Source organism: Hyaena hyaena, unplaced genomic scaffold, assembly GCF_003009895.1.
Source record: "Hyaena hyaena isolate Hyena2069 unplaced genomic scaffold, ASM300989v1 scaffold_601, whole genome shotgun sequence".
In the NCBI taxonomy this organism is placed as follows: Eukaryota; Metazoa; Chordata; class Mammalia; order Carnivora; family Hyaenidae; genus Hyaena; species Hyaena hyaena.
This window is the reverse complement of record NW_024081232.1, coordinates 78,789-105,925: the sequence shown is the minus strand read 5'-3', so window position 1 is coordinate 105,925 and position 27,137 is coordinate 78,789. Positions and strand designations below refer to the sequence as shown.

General features: G+C 39.1%; 1 long non-coding RNA gene across 1 annotated transcript; it reads left to right on the top strand.

Moving 5' to 3' along the window:
* The first annotated feature begins 22,770 nt into the window (after positions 1-22,770).
* Positions 22,771-26,199, top strand: LOC120248635. The gene is made up of 3 exons (XR_005532628.1): positions 22,771-22,782; positions 25,058-25,062; positions 26,138-26,199. It is a non-coding gene; the product is annotated as an uncharacterized LOC120248635 (long non-coding RNA).
* The last annotated feature ends 938 nt before the right edge of the window (positions 26,200-27,137 follow it).

The window sequence follows — 27,137 nt, the reverse complement described above, 5'->3', positions numbered from 1 at the left end:
TCATTTAATTTGCACCTCTGAAATGACTAACTCAACATCTTTTCATGTGCTGATTTGCCATTCATATATCTTCTTTTGTGAAGTGCCTATTAAAATCTTTTCTCCATTTTTTCTCAGACTGTTTATTTCCTTATGATTGAATTTCAGAAATTCTATACATATTCTAGTTACCAGACCTTAAACAAACATGTGACATGCAAATATTTTCTCTTAGTCTTATTTAAAAGACTTTTTTTTATGTTTTATTTATTTCTAGAGAGAGAGAGACAGCATGAACAGGGGAGGGTCAGAGAGAGGGAGACACAGAATCTGAAACAGGCTCCAGGCTCTGAGCTAGCTGTCAGCACAGACCCTGATGTGGGCCTTGAACCCACAAGCCGTGAGATCATGACCTGAGCTGAAGTCAGATGCGTAACCAACTGAGCCACCCAGGCAACCCGCTCAGTCTTATTTTTGATCTATGGGTTATTTGGAAGAGTATTACTTCATTTTCAAATATTTTGGGATTTTCCAGTTATCTTTTATTAATTTATAATTTATTTCCTTTGTGATCAGAAAATATACTTTGTATGATTTGAATACTTTTACATTTATCGTGGCTTGTTTTATGACCCAGAATATGGGCCACATCTCAAAACCTTGCCCTTGAAAAGAATTTTCTACTATTATGTGGGTATTCTATAAATGTCAATTAGAACAAATTGGTTGACAGTTTTACTAGTTTCTTACGGCTGTTATAACAAACTGCCACAAACTGGGTTAAACCAACAGAATCTTATCACTTTGAAGTTCTGGGGGCTGGAAATCAGAAGTGAGCGTGTTAGCAGGGATATTCTACATCTGAAGGCTCTTGGGGAGGGTCTTCCCTTGCCTCTTTTTAGCTTCTGGTGGCTATTGGTAATACTTTGTATTCTTTGCCTTGAAGATGTATCAACTGCAGTCTCTGCTGTTATTGTCACATGGTGTTCTCCCTGTCTGTGTCCAAATTTCCTTCTTCTCTTACGATACCATTCATTGGATTAGGATCCATCACTCCCCACCCTTTAAATCTAGTACAACCTTACCTTAACTTGATTATATCTATAAAGATATTATTTCCAAATAAGGTCACATTCACAGGTACCAGGGGTTATAGCCTGAACATATCTCTTTGGTGGCTACAATTCAACCCATAACAATAGTATTCTTTAAGGCTTCCATATTGTTACTGATTTTTCTATGTACTTGCTTTATCAATTATTAAAAGTGGGATATTGGAATCTTTGACTATAAGTTATAAACTTTTATGCCATATAGCTTTATTATTATGTCCTTTAAGGAACTGAACTATTTATCATTATGAAATGACAATCTTTGTCCCTGGTAACATTCTTTACTCTGGATTTTGCTTCATTTGATATTGTTATAGCCAGTGAAGCTTTATTTTGATTAGTGTCAACATCACATATTTTCTCTCTTAGTTTTAATGTATTTATGTCTTTATGTTTAAAGTGAATTTTTAGAAGGCAATATATAATTGGGTTTTATGTTTTTAGTCCAAATTTCAAGTTTACTTATCTTTTCCCCTAGAATGTGCAGTCTGCTATTAATCTCATCCAGTGTGTTTTTTCCTTTCAGATATGTAGTTTTCATTCCTAGGGTTCAATTTGCATCTTTAAAAAATGTATCTTCCATATCTCTACCTAATATGTTCAGTCTTTCCTCTAAATTTTTGACATATATAGTTATAAGAACTTTTAAAATGTATTTGTCTACTAATTTTATTATGTGTGTTAATTCTGTATCAGTTTTGTTTTTTTCTCCTTTTTATAGGCTATATTTTCTTTCTTTCTTTCTTTCTTTCTTTTTTTTTTACATGTTTATATTTGAGAAACAGAGACAGAGTATGAGTTGGGGAGGGGCAGAGAGAGAGAGGGAGACACAGAATTTGAAGCAGGTTCCAGGCTATGAGGTGTCAGCACAGAGCCTGAGGAAGAGCTTGAACCCACAAACTGACCTGAGCCCATGTCAGGCGCTTAACTGCAGAGCCACCCAGATGCCCCTAGGCTATATTTTCTTTATTTTGCATGCCAGATAATTATTGATTGGATGGCAGTCATTGTGTTTTAACTTCTTGGGTGTGAGATATTTTTGTAGTCCTATAAATATTCCTGAACTTTGTTCTATGTTTCTGTTTGTTCTGCAGTTAAGTTTCATAGAAACACTTTGATCCTTGTGGGTCTTGCTTTTAAATCTTTGTTAGATAGGACCAGAATAGAATTCAGTCTAGAGTTAAATTTTTCCCACTACTGAGGCAAGACCTTTCTGAGTACTCTACCTGATGCCCTGTGAAATATGAGGTGTTTTTTGTTTGTTTTGTTTTGTTTTTAAAGTGTGGCTGGTAAAAAGAGACACTATTCCTGGACAGGTATAAACACAGGTATTGTTACTATGATGGTTAATGTTATGTATTCACTTGGCTGGGCCATGGTGCACAGATATTTGGTCAAAGATTATTCTGAATGTTTCTGTGAAATTGGTTTTTGGATGAGATTAGCATTTTAATTGGTAGACTTTGAGTAAACCAAATAGCTCTCCAGTCAGTTGAAGGTCTTAATAAAACAAAGACTGACTTCTGGAACAAAGAGGGATTTTGTCAGCAGATTTCCTTGGGACTCAAATTGCACCTCTTCCTTGGTTCTCTAGCTTGCTGGCCTACCCTGAAGACTTTAGATTTACCAAGCTTCTACACCTGCATGAGCCAATTCTGTAAAATAAATATCTCACTCTTTATATTCATGTCCTGATTGTTCTGCTTCTTTGGAGTAACCTAACAGTTACCTCTCATAATTTCTAGTGTGCTTTTTTTTTCAGATTTAGTTGGTTTCCTCACACACATGCTCTGATCAGTACTCAGCTGAATGTTTGAGGAGAACCCTCTTTAGACATCCAGAGTTATTAATCTGCTTAGCTCTCTTTCTCTGGTACTGTCTTTTGTCAGGTCTCCTTGGCTTGGTCTGCCTATGCTCCCAGCTCTGTCTTATCACCTCAGGAAGCCTGCCAGGCCTCACCTTTCTTGAGTGTCTGGAAACTCTTTTGAGGCAGGAAGCTGTGGGAAGTGGCTGGGCTCACCTTGTTTCTTTCCCATCTTTTAGGAATCAGTGTCCCTCATTGCCTGATGTCCAGTGTCTTGAAAACTGTTGTTTAATATATTTATCCAGGATTTTACTTGTTTCAAATGGGAGGCTAAATCTGGTCATGTTACTTCATTGACCAGAAGTTAAAGTCATTAGTTGTATCTTCTTGCATCTTTTTCCTTTTATTGATCTGGCTTCCTCTCTTTCTATGCTAGATTTATATTTACTTATTGCTTTTGCTTACTTGTTTTAGTTTCCTTGAAGCCGTGATTTACCAATCCCTTCTTTTGTCTTTCCATATGCATCTTTTTAGCTTCAGTTTTTGCAGATAGTTTACAGATGAGCAGCTCTTGTGTTAAATGCCCTCCTCTGAACTGCACTACCTGGACATTGTTGAACAAATTCTGTGATACAAAACAAGACTAACTGAGATTGCCCCATCTGCAGTGAGATGCTGGACAGTTTATCTAAGAAGAGCTATTAGACATGACAAACCCTATGCAGAACAAAGCCTGTTTTCATTTTATAGAAAGAAAATAGTAGACAAATAAGTTACCTTTGTCACATTTTATGTTTTCCTACCATACAAGAGTGTAAGCCCCTTGAGAGCAGAGACAGTGTCTTATTAAATCATTGCATTCTCATCACCTAATGTAATGCCTGGCACTTAATATTTTTTTTTTTTTTTTTTTTTTTTTTACAAATAGTTTATTGTCAAGTTGGTTTCCATATAACACCCAGTGCTCATCCCCAGAAGTGCCCTCCTCCATGCCCATCTTCCCCCTCCCCCCCACATCCATCAGTCCTCAGTTTGTTTCTCAGTATTCAAGAGTCTCTCATGGTTTGCCTCTCTCCCTTTCCCCCACCATTTCCCCCCTTCTTCTCCCCCATGGTCCTCCGTTAAGTTCCTCCTAATCCTCCTATACGTGCAAACATATGATATTTGTCTTTCTCTGCCTGACCTATTTCGCTCAGCATAACACCCTCAAGGTCCATCCGTGTTGCTACACATGGCCAGATTTCATTGTTTCTCATTGCCATGTAGTATTCCATGGTATAGATAAACCACATCTTCTTGATCCATTCGTCCGTTCATGGACACTTAGGCTCTTTCCATATTTTAGCTATTGTTGAGAGCCTGGCATTTATCTATTCTCACATCTATGGAATGAATGAGTGTATATCCTCTGCCCCCAAGAGGTCCTATTACTGTTTTCCCTGCAGTGAATAAACCTCAACAAAGTCCTTCTTGTCCTCAGCAGTTCTTATAATTATATGCCATTCTTGTTTTTTGTGACTGTTTATACTATAAATTTCACCTTAGGAGACAGTTATTTTGGGACTGCTCCACCACCGAAAAGAAACTAGGGGTTAAGGCATTTAGAGGGAGATTCTTGAGAAGGCTTTAGCCCTGAAGCAGTTATCCAATGTGTGCTGGACTATGTCTTTGCAGCACTGTCAAATTGTTGTGATCCTACTGTCCTTGCAGAGTGCTATTATATGCTGATTTGTAGTTTCTAAGCAACATTGTTAGGCTTATGGGTTTCCATCTCCACTTAACAAATGGTGAAAACAATGTGTGGGATAAACCCTAGCCTAAATTTGTTCTTAGTAGACAGGAATAGACTCTGATTCTAAACACCTCAGGCATAGCCTTAAAGAGACTTAAAATAATGCTTTGACAAATAAGAACTGTGGTCATCGAGGAAAGCTATCCATTTAAGTGTTTTCTTAATATTAATATTCTTGACCCAAATTAACTCATATTATTTGTAAAACCCTCAGCACACTGTCTGGCACTGAATGAGTGTCCAGTAAATGTTAGCTATTATTGTTGTTGTTGTGGAAGTATTTTCTTTTTCATCTTTCTTTTCTAGGTTTGTTTCTGTCATGGTTCTTTGATACCACATTATATGCAAATGAAAAAAAATCTGTGAAAGAATAGTTTACTTGTGCTTTTCATTTCATGCATTAAGTTCCCATATTGATGTTTTCTAGTGTGAAGGCTAGTGTCACTATGGCTATGGTGAGTATTGCAGCTCCATCTATTATACACTTTGTACCATTTCTATTCCAAAGCATTCCTATCTCTTTTGTTTCTCTCAACATGGTAAATCAGTTGCTGTAGCTTCCTCAGGTGCTTGTAGCCTACCTGAACTGAGATACAGAAGGTGGAAGGAAAGAAACCATTATTTTATAGCAGGCATGCTTTCATTAGTAGTTGGCAGGTATGAATTTTGCCCCATGGCTGTTGAAAATCTTCCTGGGATTATTGGTGAAGGCTCTCAGTGGCAGCAACAACTATCTGAACTTTGCCTATTTTGATGCTGCAGGTGTCTTTGGACTCTCTACACTTGGAGATGTCCAGAATTGACATTTGCTCCCCAGCCCTCCAACAGTGGTAAAAACCTCTATTTCCTTATGTTAAGCTTTTTATTACTTAAAAATCTAGTGTGGCTTCTTTTTTTATGCCCAAATTCTACATGAAAAAGGATAGTAAAGATCCCCAGCATTTTGAAAACAATTTTAATAGTCCTGGAGATGTTGCAGTCAATGGGATATTTATTTCTTTGACAACTAGGAGGATCCAAATTGACAGCCTCTGGTTATGATGGACAAGGTATTTCATGTAGGTTCAAGGTTACTTAGGTTTGGGATATAAAGTGTCCAACCTGAGCCTTGGGACCTACTCACTCAGGAATAGGTCCTGCCTCTTTCTTTTTCCACAAAATTTATTTCCAGCTGTAGGGAACATTTATTTTTGAGAATGGTTAATCCTCACACTGTCTTTCCACATGAATGGAGATTATGCAATACTTTTTAAAAACTTTTAAAAAATGTTTTTATTTATTTTTAAGAGAAAGAGAGAGAGAGAGAGAAAGAACAAGTGGGGGAGGAGCAGAGAGAGAGGGAAACAGAATCTGAAGCAGGCTCCAGGCTCTGAGCTGTCAGCACAGAGTCCGATGTGGAGCTTGAACTCATGACTTGTGAGATCATGACCTGAGCCAAAGTCAGATGCTTAACTGTCTGAGCCACCCAGGCACCCCAATATTATGCAATAATTTTTGGCTACTATAGTATGTTATAGATAAAGAAAAAGCATTTCACTTTGAAAAGCAAAAAAGTAATATAAATTAAAATAATTTGAATTAAAAGAATGGAGCCAGGTTTTAAAACATGGAAATTTTCAGGTGCAAAATATGTAGAGGAAATGCAAAGCTAGAGTGACAAGGGGGTTACAAAGCTGAAGTAGAACTTGGGGTTTGTAGATCCAGATAAAGTGCTTTTGGGCCAGCGTCTGGAATTTTAACACTCATAAAAATGAATGATGAGGAGATGAGGTCTCAGGACTGTACAAGGCAGTGGAACTGAGACCTCTGCATGGAGCCAGAAGCCTTGTAGAACTGTGCCCAACCCAATGAATGAGTACTAGACAAATGTGGCTCACCAGCCCAGGAAAACAGGAAGTAGCATTCTGATTTATTATTCTTGTAGCATGCCAAGTTGAAAAATTAACATATATACTCATTTAAAAACTGAATTTCAGCAGAGACAAATGGGAAATTGTTCTCCAGAGATGACCAGAGATCCTCCATGTGAATCCCACAGAAACAGCGCTGTTGCAGATAAAAGACATTGCAAATCCCACAGGGGAAGAAATCACACCCGAGGGATCCAGCAGATACAACTAATAGGAGAACTGATACCATAAGAACTGGTTTTAGAACTAAACTGATTTTATACATAGTATATTTAACATTATTCAGGAGAAGAAACAAGGAACAAAGCTGATAGAAGAATAAGAGAGTATGAAAAATGAACCAGGAGACTGGAAAAAGAACCAAGTAGAACTTTTGGAAATAGAAGAGACATTGGAATGAAAACTTAATAGATTAAACAATAGATCAGACATAGTTGAATATAACAGTAAATTGGAAGATGGATTTGAGAAAATACAGTGTACAAAGAAGAAAGAAAATCTAAAAGAAATTAGACTGAGAAGTTTCTACATATAATTAATAGGATCAAGAAGAACAGAAGAGAGGAAATGAGCCACTACCCAAAGAGAAGTTGCTGATAATTTTTAGAACTGAAAAAAAGAATAAATTTTCAGATTAAAGAAGACTATTAGTCTGGGTCAAGATAAATAAAGCCAAATTTCTATCTAGAAGCATTGTGGAGCATCTGTAGATCAAGGACAAAGAAAAATCTTAAAGGTTTCTAGAGAGAAGAAGCAGAGTACTTATTAAGGACAATCAGAGTGATAGTGACTTCTTATCAGCAATACTAGATACCAGAAGAAAATGGGATATCATCTTTAAAATGCTAGTGGAAGATAACTTGATAAATGCCAACCTAGGATTCTATATATTCAGCTAAACTATAAACTAACAGATTGTTGGAGAGTACCTTTCTCAAAAACTTGATCCAAAAATTAAATTAAAACATTTTAATTTCATGATTTCATCTGGAGATTTGTTTAACTAAGGAGTGCCAACAAAGTGCTACTTAGGTGTTTCTTATTTATTGGTAAGCCCCAGGGAATAGGATGAAAGTAAGAGGATGAATAGAGAGAATTACTCATAATAATGCAAATTGTCTTTACTGTAGACAGTGGCAGATTATATACATGGGGAAAACCACTAGACTTCTTTTGTCTAGATTTGGGCTCTATTGACTCTTGAGGCTTAATATTTGTCATTGGAGGTAAATATGTAGGCTTTTGAGCCAATAATTAACCACTGGATGATCAGGAAGTACAAAAAGACACAATTGCCCCTCACAGTGATGCAGAGACGCCTTAAAGCCAGGTGTGAGCTGCCAAAGCCTACTATGAATTGTTATAAAATAATCCCCGGTGATAATATTCTGGTTGGACTAAGTCAGATTAAGAGAAATATTTTGTTGAGTGATTACTGTATCTTACAGTTTACCCAGAACTGGGGCAGGTAGAGAATTAGAGGAGGTACTCTAGAACAACGCCAATTCTTAAGGGGTAGAGGGTGAGATTATCCAAAAGGAGATGGAGTGTCCAAGTCTGGAGGTTTGTTAGAGACAAGGGAGCAAGATTAGAAACTAGGATGTGACCACAACAGGACAGCACTGTGAAGGGTTTTAACTTTTATACTTTCCCTTTAGATTTAATGGCAGTCTTATTTACCGTGTGCTTAAAAAACATTTACCCTCCACATTATAATTTCCTTTGGCTAGTAAAGTCTGATCTATTGGTACAGTGAAGAATTCAAGGATGGGGCAGTAAAAGGATGTGGGTCCTGTCCCACAGTTGTCTCTGTCCTGAGATCCACCAGAAGCAGTAGCATCCTATGTAGGAGGCCTATGATCCAGCAATGGTCCATGATAGACTTAGAGCAGAGCGGGGGAGTAACTGCTGTGAGCAGGAATAATTGCGAAGTGGATGGCTCAGCTCACGAGTGGAGGAAAGTGGCTCTGAAGAGACACTGAATTCTTAGAATGATAATTTTTTTTATTTTGAAAAAAGTAAAAAACCACAAAAAACAAAAGCAAAACATAGCCAACAATAAAAAGCACCTTACAATCTTATCACTTTAACATAACTTTCTTTGTATATGCATATTATTTTCCACTTCTGGACCATTTGCGTATGTATTCCTAATAAGATTAATCACATTCATGCCATTTTGCCTTTTGTGTTAACCTAAGTGTGAAATTTTAGCTCTATCGGTTAGGAGCAATGTGGCACTGGACAAAATATATAACCTCTTTGAGTCTCTGTCCCCCCCCCTTTTTTTTTTTGTAAAATGGGAATAATAAGAGATCCCATAAAAATATTTTGGGGGCTAATTGCTTGGGTAGGAAGGTAAACAAATGCAAGCCCAGTCTGATGGGCTTGCAGACTTGTTAAAGGGTAGAGACGGTAACTTACCTCTACAACTGTACAGAGGGCTCTGAAATAGAAGCTCATGGCCCTCTGCATGTCTGTAGCACAGGGATTTGTTGGAGTCCATTGATCAGGGAACCTTCCTTGAGGTAGTGAAGCTTCAGCTGAAATCTGAAGGATGGGAGTAGACAAAGAGGTGAAGAAGAATGTTCTGGCCCAGGAGCCAGCATATGTAAAAGGCCTTTGGTGTGTCAGGGGGAGCAGGCAGTGCCCAGGTGGCTCTGAGGTCACTGTGCTTGAACAGTAAGGAGAGTGTGAGTGAGAGAAGCAGACTGGCATGGCATGGTGGGGCCAGAGCCTGGCAAGAACATCCTGGCCATGGAAAATGGATTGAGGGGCCAGGGTGGGGGTAGGCAGACCAGTGAGGACCTACTGCTGCCGTCTCTAGTCAGAAGATTTGGTGCTATGGTACAAATGGTAGAGACAGAGAAGAGTGAATGGATACAACAGAGAATTTGGAAGTAAAACCTCAGGAGTTGATTGTTTAGCGGAGATGAAGGGTAACGGTTGTATGAAATCTTCTTGCGAGGGAATCAGATTTTTAAAAAATGTTTATTTATTTCGGGGTGAGCAGAGAGAGAGAGAGAGAGAGAGAAAGAGGGAGAGAGAAAGAATCCCAAGCAGGCTCTGTGACATCAGTACAGAGCCTGATGAGGGGCTCAATCCTACAACCATGAGATCATGACCTGAGCCAAAATCAAGAGTCCAGTGCTTAACTGACTGAGCCACCAAGGCATCCCAGGAATCAGATGGTTCTAAAATGGCAGACATGGTTGTACAAACTAAACCATAAATAAATTTTCCTTTGAAAAAGGTGGCTTTAGAAAATAATTAATTGAATGTGTATAGACATTAAGTTTCTGATATAGTTGCAAAACTGATTTTAAAAACACATCAAGCCATAGCTTCAGAACATAAAGTACCACTTTGAAAAGTGACATGTGAATTCAAAGCAGTTATTATGGCCAGAATTATTAAGATTTTATCAGGTGATAATTTATAGGGGTGGGAAAAATTAAGAGAAATGAGACTTCTGAAAATATTTGATTTAAATAAAAGCCACCTTAATCCCTTAAGGGATGGCTTCTTTAGAGCCAGTCACAATGTAATGGAAAAGGTGTGTTTGGGGATAGCATTTTGTTTTGATAGAGGACTCACTTGGTAAGACACATAGGGGTATTATGTATTTTGACTCAGCAAAATTTCAGGAGTGTGTGTGGTTAGGTATGACTTTAATTCACCTGAAATAACTGAACTTGGCATGAAGTAATTTCCAACCCAGACCAAGAGATTTACTCAAAAGATAAAATGTAGTGTAATTTTCTTTATAAAATGATCCACAACTTCCTTGAAAATACAAAGTTCTCTAGTTGCCTTTAAAATAGGCTATTTGTAGGGGCTATTAGTCGGTTAAGCGTCCAACTTTCGCTTAGGTCATGATCTCGCGGTTCGTGGGTTCGAGCCCCGCGTCGGGCTCTGTGCTGACTGCCAGATCAGAGCCTGGAGCCTGTTTCAGTCTGTGACTCCCTCTCTCTCTGATCCTCCCCTGCTCACGCTCTCTCTCTCTCTCTCTCTCCTAAAAATAAAAAAACATTAAAAAAATAAAATAAAATAAAATAGGCTATTTGTGAAAATAAATATTTTACACACATTTCAGAAATGTTCTGTAATGTAAGCCTCGTGGTTCTGGATACCATCAATATGCTAATGACGCCTACATTAGAATCTCTAGCCCAAATAACTCCCCTTAATTTGACACCTGTGTATCCACTTCTTAGCAAATATTTTCTAGTTCCTACTAAGCTGCTGGACACTATACAGATTGTGGACAAACAGTGATGAACAAAATAGCAAGGTTCCTATCCTCGTGGGGTGAGTGTAGGAGAGAGTTAAGCAAGTAATCTCACACAGGAATGTATCTTTCTTCAGATACATTCTTCAGTGCTTCGGTGGAAGAGAGATGAGTAGGGCAAGACAGGAGAGTGTAGGAGATGGCTTCACACCCAGTGATCACGAAAGTCCTTGCCAAGGAAGTAACACTTAAGCTGCGATCTGGAGAATGAAGAGTCAGACAAGTAAGGAATATTTTTAGGAGACTGAGGCAGTGGGACTGAAAGAGCTGGCACGTTTGAGGGACTGAAGGAAGGTCATTGTGGCTGGAATGTTTGAGTAAGTAGACTTGTGAACGTTTTTTTAAATGCTGGCAATAAATCAAGGCAGTCAGATAGTTGGAAGGGGGTGTTGGGGAGAGGAAGCATATCGAAGGTGACTTGACATTACATTAAGGAACCCAGATTTATATATTAAAACATTTCCCCCCTCATGTGAATTTTGTCCGCACTGCTGTCACTTGATCAAGGAAATAGTTAAATACTTTCTCTGGGTAAGTATTCGAAGATTATCTGAAAGTGAAAATGCTTTCTCTGATAATCTTGCTCAGTCATCTGATTGTAGGAGAACATTTTGTGTTGCAGTTATTTGCGTGCTAGTCACTTCTGGCCTGGGTTATTTAATATTCCCGACTAATGAGACAGTTTGTGTGCTTGAAAAAGCAGAGTGGGAAAAACGATTACTATTTTATAATTAACTTAGTTCTTACGTAGTGTTCTCTTTGTTCATATAGTGTTATGTTTTAAAAAGAATCAGGGGTTTATATTGAAGACCAGTTTGATTTTCCTAATTTTTAAAAATCTCACTATGATTCCATAACATGCTGCACTGCCATTAATCCAGTTCATCCAGAGTTATAATGTTTTGCATTGCTATGCCTATCTTAACTGTCATCAAATTCCTTTGACTAAAGGGTTTTTCCCCCTTATTTACCAAGCCTTACTCTTTTCTTAGTCTTGGTGTCTTCTATTTTGAAGATATGTTTTTCCTTGTTTCAAGAATATTATGTATACTTGGTAGAGCTCAGTTTTTATGACCACTGTATTATGGCTTAGTGGTATAGTGGAAACAGCATTGGTGTTGGTGCTGAAGTTGGACAGACATGGGTGTGAATCCCAATCCTGCTGCTTACTTAGCTATGTCATCTTTGGTTAGTTACATAAAATTTCAAATCTTACTTTTCTCATTTGTAGAATGAAGATAATAGTCTCTTCTTTATAGAACCCATAGAATGAAGTTAAATGAGATGTGTGTAAGGCATAGCATGGTGCCTCTCACTTGGTAGATGCTCAACTGTGTATGTGGTCTTTGGAAGATCAGAGAGCACCACTTAGAACTGTATTTCAAGTAGTGCAGATAGATTTGCACTGGTTCATCAGTGTTCTTCTACCTTTGTGTCCAGGGACACATTAATTTCTCTCGTGGGATAGAAGGAAGGGTTGCTGGGTAGCACAAGGCTGACTGTGACCAGGAGGGAGCTACAGAATGTCACACTGTCTTTAAATTTTTTATTTTATTTTATTTTAGCCATTTAGCCTATTTATTTATTTATTTATTTATTTATTTATTTATTTATAGTGATTCATTGCTTACAAATAACACCTAGTGCTCATCCCAACAAGTGCCCTTCTCAGTGCCCATCACCCATTTCCCCCTCTCCCCCACCTCCCATCCACCCTCAGTTTGTTCTCTGTGTTTAAGAGTCTCTTGTGGTTTGCCTCCCTCCCTCACTGTAACGATTTTTTCCCCTTCCCTTCCCCCATGGTGTTCTGTTAAGTTTCTCAAGACCCACATATATGAGTGAAAACATATGATCTCTGTTTTTCTCTGACTTATTTCACTCAGCATAGTAGCTTCCAGTTCCATCTACATTGCTGCAAATGGCATGATTTCATTCCTTCTCATTGCCAAGTAGTATTCCACTGTATATATAAACCACAACTTCTTTATCCATTCATCAGTTGATGGACATTTAGGCTCTTTCCATAATTTGGCTATTGTTGAAAGCACTGCTGTGAACATTGGGGTACACTTGCCCCTATGCATCAGCACTCCTGTATCCCTAGGATAAATTCCTAGTAGTACTATTGCTGGGTGATAGGATAGTTCTATTTTTAATTTTTTGAGGAAACTCCACTAATGTTTATTCATTTTTGAGAGACAGAGACAGAGTATGAGTGGGGGAGGGGCAGAGAGAGAGAAAGAGACACAGAATCTGAACCAGGCTCCAGGCTGTGAGCTGTCAGCACACAGCCCGATGTGGAGCTCAAACCCATGAATTGTGAGATCATGACCTGAGCCAAAGTTGGATGCTTAACCGTCTGAGCCACCCAGCTGCCCACAACAAGTGTTCTTCTTAATGTCCCTTACTCCGTTAGCCCTTCCCCCACCCAGCACCCTGCCAGCAACCCTCAGTTTGTTCTTTGTATCTAAGAGTCTTATGGTTTGTCTCCCTCTCTGTGTTTATATTATTTTTGCTCCCCTTCCCTTATGTTCATTTGTTTTGTGTCTTAAATTCCACATACGAGTAAAATCATGATATTTTTCTCTGACTGATTTCACTTAGCATAATACAGTCTAGTTCCATCCACATTGTTGCAAATGGCAAGATTTCACAGAATGTCACACTGTCTTGATCCAAGGGCTTAGGCAGCTAAGGGAAGTCCAGGACAGCATTTAAGTAAAAGGTCCCAACCTTGGGAAAGAAAGTGTGGTTAGGAGCTAAATTCAGAAGTTCACTTCAGGGCTATTGTCAAGAAATCAGGTCATACATTCAAAAAACCTTGACTGAGAAACTGTCATGTGTGAGGCCCCTATATTAAGCACTGAGTTCACCAAAATGAACAAAGCACTATGCTCCAGGGTCTTTTATGAGGTGAAAGAGGATCCCCACATCACAGTGCAAAAAAGTGCAGTTATAGTGGTGCGACCCGTGCAGTTATAGTGGTGCGAAGCAGCAAAAGGGTGCAGGATCTGAGACTGTGAATGGGAGAGGATCAATCCATATTTCTGGGAGAAATCTGGAAGACAAAGGGTTTCAGATACCCACACCTGAGCCAAGAATGAAATCAGTTATTTAGCAATTAATAACAAGAATAGGAGGATAAGTTGTGGGTCAAGTAGTGAAGAATAGGTTCTGAATTGCTGTGTTTCTGGTCCTTAAAGGGGCCACACGAGGAGCCAAGCAAGCAAGGCAATGAGATTGGCTCTTATAGTACTTGTGGGATGCTCCCTGGATGGTCCAGTACTACTCAAAGAACAGAGAGATGCTGCCTGATCCACCAGGATATTGAGACCTTGACCTTGTTTTCACTAGCTTGAAGTAGAAATGTTTTAAATAGCTGTAGTGACCTGAAATAGTTCATATGTAATTTCTGTTGGATGTAGTCTAGAGCAGGATAAGATTTACCTTCTGAGTAATCAAAATTTCTACTGATTTTTATGGAATGATGAGAGAAATAGCATTGAAATATTTACTTCTTACCCTGGTAATTCTAGTAGACGGCTGGGTTTGGGGGAGTTTTTGAAATGTGGCTGAAAATCTTAATTGGAAATTTCACCAAAGATTTTTTTTTTAAATATTTTTATTTATTTCTAGGAGAGAGAGAGAGACAGCGTGAGCAGGGGAGGGTCAGAGAGAGAGGGAGACACAGACTCTGAAATAGGCTCCAGGCTCCGAGCTGGCAGTCAGCACAGAGCCCGACGCGGGGCTCGAACCCACTAACCGTGAGATCATGACCTAAGGGAAAGTCGGACGCTTAACCGACTAAGCCACCCAGGCGCCCCCCCCTTTTTTTTTTTTTTTTTATCAAAGTTTTTTTTTTTTTTTTTGATGGTTGAGGGCTCAGAGGGTATATACATTGGTTTATTCTGCTCATCTTGGCTGGCGATGTCTGGCTGTACAGATGTAACATGAATGTGCCTCCAGGTGCTGATACATAAGAGAGTACCTAACTCATCTGTAGGAACCAGGAGATCAGTCATTTGTTCAGTTCTTGTTATTATTTCATTCATCTCCTTTTCTTTCTTTATTTTTTTTTAAATGAACTCTTAGGAGACCCATCTTTGTGATTATCTGGGGGAAGATACAGTTGAAAGTATAATGCTAGAGAGACCAGATGTATTTGCCATCTTTCTCTGCAGCTAAGGTTTGTAAGATTGATTTCGTAGTAAGGATTCACTTGAGAATATGTAATAACACTACCTTGCATTTACATTACCATTACAGAATAACCATGTTCCAAATTTTTTTGGGTATCATAATTCTGGAGAAGTGAAGATTTATATAGGAAAGACTTTCTACTTCTTATTACAGTTTGTTCCTGTAGTTTGTACAGATTTCCATTCCTACAGTTCATATACATAAATATTTAAGTCCATAAAAATCTGGAAATTATTTACACAGTGAGGCAGAAGGTACTCATTGGTTAAGTTATTAATATCTATGAATGTGATTTAAAAATCAGGAGGATATTTAAAAGTTAGCATTTATGTATAGCTTTCCTTTCTGATTGTTGCATAGAAAAGTCTGTTATCTGGTCTGTTATTTTAGGCCACTGTGTTTTGGGGTGAATTGTTAGGCAGGAGTAGATAATTGGAGCAGGGGATTAAATAGCACCTGTTTCATGATGGGCAGCTGGGGTCTTGCTGAAACATTTAGTCTCAACTGGGCTCAGTAGCAAGCTTGGAGTAGTTTCTTAAAAGGTGAGTAGTTGTCAACAGAGGAGGACCCTAGGGGTGTTGGCTGTGATTCTTTCATTAGGGCTTTCCAGAGGCTCCCTAACAACTCTTTGTTTACTACAGATACTCCATTTGTCCCTGGATTTACTGGAAGTTAAGGGGAGGGTGGAATGCACCCAAAGCTAGGAGGTCCTGTGAAGTCCTTTTTTTTTTTTTTTAAGTCTAACTATATTCATCATGCTATACATTACATTCCCAGGACTTATTTATTTTATAACTGGAAGTTTGTACTTTTTGAGTCCCTTTACCCATTTTGCCCACCGCACTCCACACCTCTGACGACCACCAATCTGTCCTCTGTATCTATGAGTTTTTTTTCTTTTTTAGGTTCCATATGTAAGTGAGATAATACAGTATTGCTTTCTCTGCCTGACATTTTTCTTAGCACAGTGCCCTCAAGGTCCACCCATGCTGTCACAAATGTCAGAATTTCCTTTCTCATGATTGAATAACATTCCATTTTGTGTGTGTGTGTGTGTGTGTGTGTGTGTGTGTGTGTGTATGTATACTGGGGGGCAGACCTCCAATCTGTTTTCCACAGTGGCTGCTGCAGGGACTTCTTTAGCTCCAGGCCCTACTCAAAACTAGTAGACTTAATACTAATTGATGAAAAGGTCAGAGCAGCACACCCAAATGTGGTATCAGTTTCTCCAACCCCAAACAATGCTGAATTATTCTCCAGGGTTATCCTACCACTGGCATTTTGAGAATCCCTATTCTTTTGCATCTTTACCCATACTTGTTATTACCATGCCTCTATCTATCTATCTATCTATCTATCTATCTATCTATCTATCTATCTATGTATCTATCTATCTATCTATGTATCTATCTATCATTTGTGAGAGAGAATGAGAAAGAGGGCATGTGGGTGGGGTAGAGGGGCAGAGAGAGAGAGAGAGAGAGAGAGAGGGAAAGTTCTAAGCAGGCTCTAGGCTCAGTGTGGAGCCTGAATTGAGACTTGACACAGGACTCCATCCTGTGACCTTGGGATCATGACCTGAGCCAAAATCAAGAGTCTGAGGCTTAACTGACTGAACCACCCAGCTGCCTCTGCCATTCCTTTTAATGTTTACCAATCTATTGGGTATAAAGTAAGATTTCATTGTGGTGTTAATTAATTGTGCTGATTACTAGTGAGGTTGAGCATCTTTTTACATATTTATAGTTTTTGTTTTTTAGGAAACATTTGTGAATTTTACCTGTCTATTTGTTTATCCTTTGTATAGCTTTATGTGATGTTATTTATATATTTTGGGTAGGATCCTCACGTGCTTGCTTTGTTTTGGCTAGAAAAAATAAAATGGTGACTTATAAGGGAAGAAGATTCTCCTATTAAGGAATATTCTGGGTATTGCCCTGACTGCTATTTTCTCTCTCCATTTAGTTCTTGCCTCATTGAAGAAACTAGTGATATTTCCCTATGACTTGGTGATCTCACTTTTTGCCCTATGGACTGCTTGCATGGGGAGTATTATAGGAGGGAGTAAGAGAACATGCAGGGGGAGGAGACATACCTTGGTTCCTGGAATCTTCAAATGCTTCCTTGAAGCTGTGTCCATTCCTCTGAGTGTGCTGGTTTTTAACATGTGTCTGGTGTTCATTTTGTTAGGTTTGAAGTAGGCAGGGGTCTGCATTCTTGTTTTTTTTTTTTCCTGCTGTTTTACCATGGAAGTCTCTAAGGCAACTTTAAGGCTACCCCTAATATTCATTTTAAATTGGTTTCCTTAAGGTAAGGGTATTGGGGAGAAGAGATTATTTTTACCCTTGACTTTGTGTTTTTCTAGGATGGCCTTGCTTATTGATGCAAAACTCCACTAGAAATGATGGGGGTAGAAATGGATGTTGCATGCCACAAACTAGCCTGTGTAAAATGAAACTTTTCTCTCCCTCCATAACTAAAAATTTCTAGCCTGAGCCCTAATTCTGTCTGAAGCAGAAATCTTTTTTGTGTGATTGTTGTTTATTTATTTATTTTGAGAGAACAGGCAGGGGAGGGGGAGAGACAGAGAATCCAAAGCAGGCTCCTTGCTGTCAGTGCAGAACCTGATTCAGGTCTTGATTGCATGAACTGTGAGATCATGACCTGAGTTGAAATCAAGAGTCAGATAGATGCTTAACTGACTGAGCCACCCCGGCACCCCTGTCTGAGGCAGAAATCATAATCCAACCATTTGGTAATAAATGAAGGTATTTCTGACATTTTTCTTATACACTTCAGGTTTAAACTCTGTCAAATTTAGGATTTGTAACACCTCCCTCCATAGTTTTTTGTTTTTGTTTTTGTTTGCTTTTAATGCTGCTGCTAAGCTTGGCTTGGGGAGAGGTGCAAATGCCTTTCCAAATAGGTGAGAGATTGTGTCTCAGTTAAATGGGTTCTCTGCTGCTGTCTCTTGAGAAAGTTTTTGTCTTGCTGAGCCCTCAGTGTCTCCCTCCATACCAGCATCCACAGAGTTGTTACCCATTTCCCATCCAGTCCTTAGCCTCAGGTCCATTCCTGCATCCTATCATTTCTGGCTGCATGAATTAGTTTTCTATTGGTTGTGTCACAAATGACCACAGACCTGGTGGTATAAGACAACAGTCACGTGTTCTCTCACAATATCTACAGGTCAGAAGTCTGGGCACAGTTTAGCTGGGCCCACTGCCCTAACATCTGACAAGACTGAAATCAAGGGGTCAGCCAGGTTGTATTGTCACCTGGAGGTTCTAGGGAGGCATCTACCGCTAAGCTTACTCAGGCTGTTGGCAGAATTCATTTCCTTGTGGTATATGACCGAGCTCTTCGTTTTCTTGCTAGCTGACAGCCAGGGCCCACTCTCAGTTTTGGAGACTGGTCCTCAGGTCCTGGCCACGTGGTCCTCTCAAAAGGCAGCATGGCTGTTTGCTCATTCAAGGCCAAGAGAAGATTCTCTTTCATTTCCAATCTCTCCCTTCAATGAAGGCTTTTTTTTTTTTTAATTTTTAATGTTTTATTTATTTCTAGAAGAGAGGGAGAGAGACAGCATGAGTGGGGGAGGGTCAGAGAGAGAGGGAGTCACAGACTGAAACAGGCTCCAGGCTCTGAGCTGGCAGTCAGCACAGAGCCCGACGCGATGCTCGAACCCACGAACCGCGAGATCATGACCTAAGCGAAAGTCGGACGCTTAACCGACTAAGCCACCCAGGCGCCCCCAAAGAAGGCTTTTTAAAGGGCTCACCTAGTTAGGTCAGCCCACACAAGATAATCTCCTTTTGATTAACTCAAAGTCAGCTGACTAGGCACCTTAATTACATCCTCAAATTCCCTTCACCCTGCCATGTAAGATCACCTCATCATAGTTGTAAAATCTCATCATATTCACACATGCTACCCATACCTAAGGAGAGGGGAGTATACAAGGAAGATACAAGGGATGAAAATCTTGAGACTATCTCAGAATTCTGCAGCTATACTGCAGGACCCTCGGGACTCTAGTTCTCTCTGCCTGCTGATTTCTGTGTGTCTCTTGAAGTCTGGGGCATGGAATTTTAGACACTCTGTTGTGTTACTCGGGGACTGAGAGGAACCTCAGGGCTCTTTCCAGTCTGCCATTTCCCTCTGTGGCTACCAGCCTGCAGGGCAGAGGGTTTCTCATTGAGATCTGTCTCAGATCCTTAGGCTTAGAGGGAAAACCACTTACTTCTCTTTTTATCCTACAAGTTCTGGATGAAGTGAGCAACGAATAGGACTCTCATATAATTTCTTAAAAAAAATCTTTTAAAATGTTTGTTTATTTTTGAGAGAGAGAGAGAGAGATAGAGAGAGAGAGAGAGAGAGAGAGAAGAGCAGAGCACAAGGAGCAGAGAGAGAGGAGGCACAGAATCCAAAGCAGGCTTCAGGCTCTGAGCTGTCAGCACAGGGCCTGAAGCAGGGCTTGAACTCACAGACCAAGAGATCATGACCTGAGCTAAAGTTGGACACTTAACAGACTGAACCACCCATCTCCTATCATTTTTATTTCTTTCTCTTCTTCCTTCTTTCCTTCCTCCCTTTCTTTCTTTCTCTCTTTCATTCTCTCTCTCTCTCTCTCTCTCTCTTTCTCTTTCTCTCTCTTTTCTTTCTTCTCTTGCCACCTCTTCCAATCCACCAAGTTTTATTTGCTCTCCCCATTGGGGAATGGGGGAGGGATGAAAGAGATGCCTGGTTAAATGCTCTTCCAGATCTTTTGCTTATGGCAAGACCTCAGCCCCATAAGCTGAAAGGCTTTTAAGGGTTTTTTTTTTTTTTTTAACTTCTTTTGTTCCTATTTGCATTTCAACTGTGGTCTAGTTTTCTTGGGCAGCAGAGGCCAGGATTAGTTTAAACTACAGAGTAAACAAAGGAATTACAGGGCTATCCCACAGCTCCCCTTCCCCTATTTATGGATTAATACTTCATATATAACCTGGCACATTAATTTCCAAAAACAGTCTACATTTTCTGAATCATCCTGAGAACTGGGTTAGTTCCATGTTAACTTTTATGCCTCATCTACTGTATTCTTTATTTGTCAACATTTCCCCCTTTCTCTGAGCAGGTAGAAACCCCAGAGAAGGGCAAATTGAAACAGTTCTAGAAATTCACAAAATGTTAATTAAATTTCCCCTTGCTGAGGGAATAGCTGAACTTGGCAGTGTTTCAGAGAGAATAAAGGACTCATGCTTATACTAATTAAGTGTGTTACTCAAGTGAAATAATTGGAAGTCAATATAAACCCAAAGCTTAGTAAACAGAAAGAGTGGTGCTGAGTTGGAATAAAAGTAAGTGGGTAAAATGATGTGTCCAAAAACCAATTGGTATTTCTCACCAGAATAATTATGTTAGGATAATTTTATACTCAGCTGCTAACCACTATTCCCCTCCATCCCCCAACCCTCAATACCCAGGCTCAATTGTCATGTAAACAATCTGCTAATCATGTGGCATTAATGCGACTCATGGAAAAAATCTCGAAGGAGAACATAGTGACCTTGGTTGGCCTGTTTCCTTAGCCAGACAGGGACGTCATCTAGCTGCTAATTCACCAGGCAGAGCTTCCTGGACACTGCTTTTCTCTCCTGCCCAGTTTTATGTATGTATTTCTTTGTTATTTATTTATTTATTTGAGAGAGAGAGAGAGCACAAACAGGGGAGGGGCTTAGAGAGGGGAGACACAGGATCTACTCCAGGCTTCAAGCTATCAGCACAGATCCTGACAAAGGGTTTGAACTCAGGAATGGTGAGATCATGACTTGAGCCAAAGTTGGATGCTTAACCAACTGAACTACCCAGGTGCCCTTTCTTGCCCATTTTTCTGCCTTCCTGACTGCTGTCTTTCATGTTCCTTCACCCCATCTCCAAAGGAATAGGTTTATCTTGGACAGAGTCATCTCATTTTCACACAACTCATTTCCAAACGCCCATTTCCTCCTGATTTTTACTTTTTTTTTCTTTTGAATTTATCTTTGCTTTACCTGGATAGTGTTACATTTTTGGTGAAGAGTGGATTTTTATTTTTATATCCCCAGTGTCTAACATGAACACCTGGAACTTAGTAGCTGCTTATCTTGTTGGTAATATGAACACACCAATAAAATACTTATCTACTTATCTATCTCCCCATTAGACAGTACCCAGCACACTGCCTGGCCCATAGTAGGTTTTCAAACAGTTTACTGAGTAAACTTTGAATTATAACCATGGGCTTACTAATGAATCTCAGCATACTGCAAAAGAATAATAAGCTCTGAATATAATTTCAGAATATGCTTCTACAGAAGTAGGAAGGAAATGTTGCCAATTGGTCTTCAAAAATTACTGGGAAATAGGAAAAGAGGGAGGCAATGAGGGATAATTTTTAAGACTATAAGTGAGTGTTCTTGCTATGCAATCTTTACAAAGTCAAGCACATTTTTGATTTGAAGCTGAGAACAAATACATCCTCTCTTTCCTTGAGATGAAATACAAACTTTAAATGCTCTCTTGAAAATCATTATGAAATCCGTTCAACCAAATGGCCTTAGGGAGTTGAAATCTGAGCTGATGTCTGAGTCAGACAGTTGGAATAATTTTCATTAGCAGAACTACTTGTGCCACTGCTGATTTGGTAAATACCTTAGAGCACATCCCATTTATTCCCCTGGTAGATGATCTTAATTTGCTTCAGCCAAAAATGAACAAAGAAATGATGAAGAACAGAGCCTGTTTCTTTCTCAGTGGTGTGCTCAGGTTTGAAAATCAGATGAGATGACAATCTTTTTTTTTTTTTTTTTTTTNTGAAGAACAGAGCCTGTTTCTTTCTCAGTGGTGTGCTCAGGTTTGAAAATCAGATGAGATGACAATCTTTTTTTTTTTTTTTTTTTTAATCTCTTTTCCTTCAACATTTTCCGAGCTCTTTACACTCTCCATCTTTGGCCACTTTTTAATACATCTTAATTATCTGGATATAGTCATTTTTCCTGCCATGTTAATCTTAGAGAATCTTATTTTCTGTTATATTTCTAGATTAACTAAGGTGACTGACAATTAGTGTGATTCCACATGTGCCATATTTTCCTTCTCATTAGTCCAGACTTTCAAATTGATAACAACATTTGAACAACATCTCAGTATGAACAGCATTTCAATTTCTTTGAGGTAGGTTGACATATCTGTTGATCCTGACTCTGTTACTTTGAGATGTGTGACCTTGGGTATATTTCTTAATATCTCCCAATTGGAAAAATGTGGGGAAAAACCAACTACATCATAGGATTTGCTTCACATTTGAATAAATTAAAAGATATCCTTAGTAAATAATTTTTTCCCCAAGCAAACACTTTAACTAACTTGAAGTTTATTTTTTTTTAGTAGTTTATTGTCAAGTTGGTTTCCATACAACACCCAGTGCTCATCCCCACAAGTGTCCTCCTCTACGAACTAACTTGAAGTCTAATATTGATTCTCTAATCTTACTTTTAAAGAGTCTTGTTAATGACTAGTCTTAGCATCAGTAAGTACAAGAATAATTAGCGATAAGGAAATAAGACTTTGTGACATCTAAAAATAATATTTTGGTGATACAGCTCTATCATTGGCAAATTGAACAGTTGAAAAGAAAGTGATAATCCATATTTAATACAATATTTTATTTTACTGTTGAGGAAACTGTAATTGAACAAGGAGCTGATTGATGTGCCGAATGTCACACAGACAAGTTTGGTTAGATTCATGGGTTTCCAGTTGAGGGCTAAACACTGAATCCAGTGATTTCTCACTTCTGCCCTCCTCTTTCTGTTTGTATCTTCTCCATCCTACTTCAGAACCTCACTACTTTTCACTGAAACTAGATCAAGAGCATCTTGCTTGGCACTTCTGTTTCCAAGTTGCTCTTCTCTCCAACTCATCCTTTTTGGTGTGATCAGATTAATGAAATTGTTACATTCTTCTGCTCAGATATCTTTACTTGTTCTCCATTGTCTACTAAGTCATTTCCAGACTCATTAGCTTGGTACTCAATGTCCTTCACAATATGGCCTCACGTTCACACGTTTATTTGACAAGTGGCATTTAGTGTCTACCATAAGCCAAGTCTAGGTGCTGGGAATATAACAGTGAACTAAACACAATTTCTTCCCTCACTGAGTTTATGTTCTAGTTCAGTGGTTCTGAAAGTGTAATAGAGGACCCAAAGGAGCTCTGAGGCACACTCAGGGTGTCTTCAAAGTGAAAATTACTTTCGTTATAATACTTAAATATTATTTGTCATTTTCATTTTTAAATGTGTATACAGGAAAGTTTTCCAGGGCTACCTGATATGTGATATCATAGCAGATTGAATGTGGATGTGGATACAGATGTGGGAATCTAGCTGTCTTTTATGGGCCAGAAATTAAGGAGGATTGCAAAAACATAAAGCAGTGCTACTTTTTAAGTAACTTTGCTTGAAAGAGTTTTCCCCATAAAAATATTTCTTACATTAACATTAATGGGTTTATTTTTGCTATTTTAAAATGAACAATATTTTTTTTTTTACAAATAGTTTATTGTAAAATTAGTTTCCGCATAACACTCAGTGCTCATCCCCAAAGTGCCCTCCTCCATGCCCATCCCCCCTCCCCCCAACATCCATCAGTCCTCAGTTTTTGTCAGCATTCAAGAGTCTCTCATGGTTTGCCTCTCTCCTTTTCCCCCACCATTCCGCCCTTCTTCTCCCCCTTGTTCCTCCATCAAGTTCCTCCTAATCCTCCCATACGTGCAAACATATGATATTTGTCCGTCTCTGCCTGACTTATTTCGCTCAGCATAACACCCTCAAGGTCCATCCATGTTGCTACACATGGCCAGATTTCATTGTTTCTCATTGCCATGTAGTATTCCATGGTATAGATAAACCACATCTTCTTGATCCATTCGTCCGTTGATGGACACTTAGGCTCTTTCCATGTTTTAGCTATTGTGGAGAGTGCTGCTATGAACATTGGGGTCCATGTGCTCCTATGCCTCAGCATTTCTGTATCCCTTGGGTAAATTCCTAGCAGTGCTATTGCTGGGTCATAGGGGAGTTCTATTGTTAGTTTCCTGAGGAACCTCCACACTGTTTTCCAGAGGGGCTGTACCAGTTTACATTCCCACCAACAGTGTAGGAGGGTGCCCGTTTCTCCACATCCTCGCCAGCATCTAGAGTTCTCTGATTTGCTCATTTTAGCCACTCTGACTGGCGTGAGGTGGTATCTCAGTGTGGTTTTGATTTGTATTTCCCTGATGAGGAGGGATGCTGAGCATCGTTTCATGTGTCTGTTGGCCATCTGGATGTCCTCTTTGGAGAAGTGTCTGTTCATGTCTTCTGCCCATTTCTTCACTGGGTTGTTTGTTTTTCGGGCGTGCAGTTTGCTGAGTTCCTTATAGATTCTGGATATTAACCCTTTATCTGATATGCCATTTGCAACTATCTTTTCCCATTCCGTTGTTTGCCTATTAATTTTCTGGGTTGTTTCCTTGGCTGTGCAGAAGCTTTTAATCTTGATGAGGTCCCAACAGTTTATTTTTGCTCTCGATTCCCTTGCTTTTGGGGATGTGTCAAGTAAGAAGTTGCTGCGGTGGAGGTCAAGGAGGTTGTTTCCTGCTTTCTCCTCTAGGGTGTTGATAGTTTCCTGTCTCACGTTCAGGTCCTTTATCCATTTTGAGTTGATTTTTGTGCATGGTGTGAGAAAATGATCTAGTTTCATTCTTCTGCATGTTGCTGTCCAGTTCTCCCAACACCATCTGTTAAAAAGGCTGTCTGTTTTCCATTGGATATTCTTTCCTGCTTTGTCAAAGATCAGTTGGCTGTATACTTTTGGGTCCACTTCTGAGTTCTCAATTCTGTTCCATTGGTCTATGTGTCTGTTTTTGTGCCAATACCATACTGTCTTGATGACGACAGCTTTGTAGTAGAGGTTAAAGCCTGGGATGGTGATACCTCCCGTTTTGGTTTTATTTTTCAGTATTACTTTGGCTATTCGGGGTCTTTTGTGGTTCCATACAAATTTTTGGATAGTTTGTTCTAGCTTGAGAAGTATGCTGGTGCAATTTTGATTGGAATTGCATTGAATGTGTAGAGTGCTTTAGGTAGTAATGACATCTTAACTATATTTATTCTTCCTATCCATGAGCATGGAATGTTTTTCCATTTCTTTGTGTCTTCTTCAATTTCCTTCATAAGTTTTCTATAGTTTTCATCATACAGATCTCTTGTATCCTTGGTTAGGTTTATTCCGAGGTTAAAATGAACAATATTTTAAAATTTATCAATTTAAATTGTTATTTTCAAAAACAGCTTTACTGAGATATAATTGATATATAAAAGATTGCATGTTTAGTGTATATAATTTGATGAATTTTGATATATGTGTATATTCATAAAACTATGACCACAATCAGGGTAATAAACATATTTATCACCTTCAAAAGTTTCTGCATGTCCTCTGTCCCTATTTTTGTGGTTAAGAACACTTCACATGAAATATATTCTTTTTTGTTTTTATTTCAAGAGAGAACAAGAAAGCACAAGTCGAGGAGGGATAGAGGGTGAGGGAGAGAGAGAATCTTTGTTTTTTTAATGTTTTATTTAATTCTAGGAGACGGAGAGAGAGACAGCGTCAGCAGGGGAGGGTCAGAGAGAGAGGGAGTCACAGACTGAAACAGGCTCCAGGCTCTGAGCTGGCAGTCAGCACAGAGCCCGACGCGAGGCTCGAACCCACGAACCGCAAGATCATGACCTAAGCGAAAGTTGGACGCTTAACCCACTAAGCCACCCGGGCGCCCCGAGGGAGAGAGAGAATTTTAAGCGGCCTCCGTGCTGTGGAGCTCAACACAGGGCTCAGTCTCGACTCTGAGATCATGACCTGAGCTGAAATCAAGAGTTGGAAGCTTAATTGTTTGGGCCACTCAAATGCCCCAAAATCTATTCTCTTTACAAAAGTTTTAAGCGCACATTATAGTGTTCTTAACTATAGGCTTTATGTTGCACAGCGCTTTAGTGAAGTGGGCCCCATTTCTCTTGTCCTTTCGTACTGGGAGGAATTGCGTAATAGATAGAAAATAGATCTCTAGAAGTTATTCATCTTGCGTAATGGAAACTTTCTATCAGTTTTAATACAGTAGGTATTTATAGATGTATCCTATGTAAACTAAAGCTCTTTGAGGCCCTTTTATGTAGAGGGGTCTGAGACCAAAATGTTTGACAACTGCAATTCTAGTTATTCTAGAAAATAAGCAGATAACATAGAATCAGTATAATAGAGCATCAGATAATAACAAAGGTCATGAGCAGCCAGAGAAGGAAATAGGTCAATTGGGCGATCAGTAAGGATCACCTGTGTTCTCATTAAACTGAATAACCTACACTTAGCTGAGCACAGTTCATGCTTTTCTGCTTCCATGCCTTTGTAATGCTTCTTATTCTGCTTGTTTTCTGCATTTTCATCTCTCAAATTATCTATTATTTTTTTCAGGGCCCAACTGAAATGTCACCTGAGCCATGATTCCTTCCCTCATTCTCTTCTAACATAAATGATTTATTTTCCTTTTATTGTTCCTATTGTCAGTGATACTATTTTGATCTTATGACCCTCATATTTTTATGCTTTATAGTTATGTGTATACAACTGCTAGCTTTCTCAAGTTTATGAAACTTCTTAAAGTTGAGGACTGCTTCTTATTTACCTGAATACAAACCTTCTTTATACCAGTGAGTTTTAGGTTCAGCAATAACAGAAGACCTCCAAATTACAGTGGTTTCTTCAAGATAGAAGTGTGTTGTTTCTCATGTAAATGATGCATGGGCATTCCAGGGCTGGAGTAGTGTCTCTTGGTATAAAAGTGTTTAGGACTGGTAACTCCTTCCAGCTAACTGCCCTATTATCCTAGACTGTGGTCTTCAACCTCCAGATAGCAGCATCTTTGTTTCAGCAGGAGGAAAGGCAAGGGAGAAAGATATGGGGCCTACCAAAATGCATCAGCTTTCTGTTAA